This window comes from Chlamydomonas reinhardtii, chromosome 16 (genome assembly GCF_000002595.2).
Source record: "Chlamydomonas reinhardtii strain CC-503 cw92 mt+ chromosome 16, whole genome shotgun sequence".
Classification (NCBI taxonomy): domain Eukaryota; kingdom Viridiplantae; phylum Chlorophyta; class Chlorophyceae; order Chlamydomonadales; family Chlamydomonadaceae; genus Chlamydomonas; species Chlamydomonas reinhardtii.
In genome coordinates this window covers 3,238,689-3,243,055 of record NC_057019.1, presented here as the reverse complement: position 1 = coordinate 3,243,055, position 4,367 = coordinate 3,238,689, and positions in this window count along the sequence as shown.

The window sequence follows — 4,367 nt, the reverse complement described above, 5'->3', positions numbered from 1 at the left end:
AAAAAAAAAAAAAAGCACCCAATCCCACCCCAGTGCTGGTGGACCCGCCTGCTGCCTGTTGAGCGGCTGCCTGTGCAGCCTCTGGGGTGCCGCCGGTGGGGGGCAGCACGGGTCCAGCATGAGTGCCTGCGACGACAGCAGCCATGGCCTGTGTGTGTGTGTGTGGGGGGGGGGGGGCACCGCCGCACCGCTGCCGTTGCGCCCACCCGTGCCGGAGCCGCCTACGGCCCTCATCTTAAACACCCAATCCCACGCCCGTGCTGGTGGAACCGCCTGCTGCCTGTTGAGCCGCTGCCTGTGCAGCCTCTGGGGTGCCGCCGGTGGGGGGCAGCACGGGTCCAGCTTGAGCGCCGGCGGCGACAGCAGCCATGGCCTGTAGGGGGGGGGGGGGCACCGCCGCACCGCGGCCGTTGCGCCCACCCGCGCCGGCGCCGCCAACGGCCCTCATCTTAAGCACCCAATCCCACGCCAGTGCTGGCGGAACCGACTGCTGCCTGTTGAGCGGCTGCCTGTGCAGCCGCTGGGGTGCCGCCGGTGGGGGGCAGCATGGGTCCAGCATGAGAGCCTGCGACGACAGCAGCCATGGCCTGTAGGGGGGGCAACCGCCGCACCGCTGCCGTTGCGCCCACCCGCGCCGCCGCCGCCTACGGCCCTCATCTTAACGCCAGTGCTGGTGGAAACGCCTGCTGCCTGTTGAGCCGCTGCCTGTGCAGCCTCTGGGGTGCCGCCGGTGGGGGGCAGCACGGGTCCAGCATGAGTGCCTGCGACGACAGCAGCCATGGCCTGTGTGTGTGTGTGTGTGGGGGGGGGGTACCGCCGCACCGCTGCCGTTGCGCCCACCCGTGCCCGAGCCGCCTACGGCCCTCATCTTCAGCACCCAATCCCACGCCAGCACTGGTGGAACCGCCTGCTGCGGTTGAGCGGCTGCCTGTGCAGCCGTCGGGGTGCCGCCGGCGGGGGGCAGCACGGGTCCAGCATGAGTGCCTGCAACGACAGCAGCCATGGCCTGTGGGGGGGCACCGCCGCACCGCCGCCGTTGCGCCCACCCGCGCCGTCTGGGGTGCCGCCGGCGGGGGGCAGCACGGGTCCAGCATGAGAGCCTGCGGCGCTGCTTACTAATGTGCGCCCGGACTCCGCCACCACGTGGGCGTGGGTGTACAGCGACGCGCCGGCGCCAGCGGGGCTGCCTGCCCGGCTGGCGGCCGCGGTCGGCCACGTGCGGAGCGCGGGCGTGGAACAGCATCCACCGCAGCCAGCCACTCAGCCGCCAGCGGCGCCGCCACAGTGGCGGGTTAGCCTGGATCAGCTGTGGGTGGCTAACGCGGCGGGGGCTGTGTCCTACGTCCACTACACGGGGCGGCTCTTGGAGCCTGGGCCTGGCGTGCTGCCCCCGGCGGTGGATGGGGCGTGGCAGCCTGCCTGTGTGCTGCAGCATCGCAAGCCGCGGCACCTGTGGACCTTTGAAGAGCGGGCGGCGTACGATGCAGCATCACCAGGGGACCGGGCGGGGGCGTGGCCTCGGGCGCCGTACTTCCTGGCGCCGGAGGCTGGGGTGGTGGTGCACCCGGAGCACTGCCGGATTGCGGGTGTCAGCTTAGCGGACTACACGGTGCGGGACGTGCGGCGGGCCATCACCGCGGCCAACCCGGCCGCACCTCCGGCTCCGGCCCGCCCCGCAGCCATGCCGTGCCCGGCGCCAACACAGCAGGCGGGGGGTTCGGGGCCCCAGCCAGCGGCACAGTCGCGGCTGGCGAAGCGGGAGGCGGAGTGGCAGCGTGCAGCGGCGCAGCTGACCACCACGGCGGCGCAGCATTTCCACAATAACCCGGTGGCTCTGGACCCCTGGCTCCACCGCACCTCCGCGGCAGCCGGGCTGCAGAACACGCCGGCGAGAGAACTGCAGTCGTATGCGTCCCCGCCCCAGCAGTCGGGTGAGGGGCCGCGGCGGTCCGCGCGGCTGCAGGAGCAGGCGGCGGGAGGGGCGGGACCTAGCACTGGGCCTGCCACGGCGGCGGCGGCAGCAGCGGCGGCGGTGGAGGGCGACCCTCGCATGCCGCCCCCGGATGCGTCCCTTCTGCGGGGTACGTGGCGGAGGCTGTGGGACAGCCACGCCAGTCGGGGGGCAAAGGTGCTGGTGTACCGGCTGCAACATGCTTACCTGCCTTGCGGGCTGTACAGGGCGGGCAAGGGCATTCGGCCACGGGTGACCACGGGGTGCGGGGGTTTGGGGGCGCACTGTCCTCACCCCGCCTGCGGGCCACCTGGCCCGCGGGCGTGGGCCAGCCTAACGCACATCTTCCTGGAGTGTCCGGCTTATGCGCAGGCGAGGACGTGGCTGCAGCAGCTGTGGGCCTGCGTTGCGCCCCAGGCAGCGGCGCCACCAGTGACGGACGCGGGCTTCATGCTGGGGGACCGCATGGGTATGTGGGCCTCAGGCCCGCGGGGGGCGGGCGCGCTGCTGTGGAGCACTTTGCGGGCCACCTTCTTGTACGCCGTCTGGTGTGCGTACTGGTCCCGCGAGCCTGCTAAGCAGACGTCGGAGCATGTGGTTCGGGAGGTGGTCAGCGAGCTGCGCAGGGTGATGCAGCTGCGTTTCACTGCCGCCACGCTAACCCCTGAAACCCTGTCGGCTCTGCCCACTCAGCTTCTCACCGCACAGCTCAAGGCGGCTAAGCTGGAGCACTTTCTTGCCATCTGGTCGGCGGGTGGCGCGCTTTGTGAAGTGGAGGAGGTTCAGGGTGGGTCACCGAAGTTGAACTTGCGGCTGACACTTGCTTCACCTGTGCAGGCCCCCTAGGCGGCGGTTCTTTCCAGGCGCTGGCGTGGCGTATTATCGTCATCAGCTTATCTGGCGCCCATGTATTTTAGCTCTGGCTGGCGTCGCAGCACCTGGGCGGCTGTGGGACTTCCTGCACAGCGCGTCGTGCAGCGGGCTGGAGCCCGCTTAGTCCGCGCCACATCTGGCCCGTTTAGTTTTCTGCTTGTGTCTCCTCTGCCGTTTCTCCTGGGGTGTTGCTTAAGCAACCGACTTGTGGGGGTGGGGTGGGTTTGGGCGGGGCGAGTGCGTAGCGCTGGTGTTTCTTTTTCTGGCGCGCGGTGGTGGTGGTTCTTGCGGTTAGGCTGTGGTGTAGGTTGGTGCTTGGGTTAGGTCTGGCGGTGTTTTTGTGCAACCCCTCCCGGGGGGCGGGGGGGCCAGCCTCCTGCTCTGTCTGCCGGGTCGGGGTGGGGTGGGGTGGGATGGGTGGGGGTGGTTGGTGGCGGTTTTCGAGGTGTTTGTTTTCGGTTTTTCTTTTCTTCTCTTCTCTTCTTGCCCTGTCAGGGTTCTGGTCTCGGGGACCAGGCTGCTTTCAGGCAGCAGGGGGGCAGCGCGTCTGCCCCTGTTCAACCTTGTAAGGATGACTCCTCAAAAAAGCGGCGCCGCCACAGTGGCGGGTTAGCCTGGACCAGCTGTGGGTGGCTAATGCTGCGGGGGCTGTGTCCTACGTCCACTACACGGGGCGGCTCGTGGAGCCTGGGCCTGGCGTGCTGCCCCCGGCGGTGGATGGCGCGTGGCAGCCTGCCTGTGTGCTGCAGCATCGCAAGCCGCGGCACCTGTGGACCTTTGAAGATCGGGCGGCGTACGATGCAGCATCACCAGGGGACCGGGCGGGGGCGTGGCCTCGGGCGCCGTACTTCCTGGCGCCGGAGGCTGGGGTGGTGGTGCACCCGGAGCACTGCCGGATTGCGGGTGTCAGCTTGGCGGACTACACAGTGCGGGACGTGCGGCGGGCCATCACCGCGGCTAACCCGGCCGCACCTCCGCCTCCGGCCGGCCCCGCAGCCATGCCGTGCCCGGCGCCAGCACAGCAGGCGGGGGGTTCGGGGACCCAGCCGGCGGCACAGTCGCGGCTGGCGGAGCGGGAGGCGGAGTGGCAGCGTGCAGCGGCGCAGCTGACCACCACGGCGGCGCAGCACTTCCACAATAACCCGGTGGCTCTGGACCCCTGGCTCCACCGCACCTCTGCGGCAGCCGGGCAGCAGAACACGCCGGCGAGAGAACTGCAGTCATATGCGTCCCCGTCCCAGCACTCGGGTGAGGGGCCGCGGCGTTCCGCGCGGCTGCAGGAGCAGGCGGCGGGCGGGGCGGGGCCTAGCACGGGGCCTGCCACGGCCGCGGCGGCTGCAGCAGCAGCAGTGGAGGGCGACCCTCGCAGGCCGCCCCCGGATGCGTCCCTTCTGCGGGGTACGTGGCGGAGGCTGTGGGACAGCCACGCCAGTCGGGGGGCAAAGGTGCTTGTGTACCGGCTGCAACATGCTTACCTGCCTTGCGGGCTGTACAGGGCGGGCAAGGGAATTCGTCCACGGGTGACCACGGGGTGCGGGGGGTT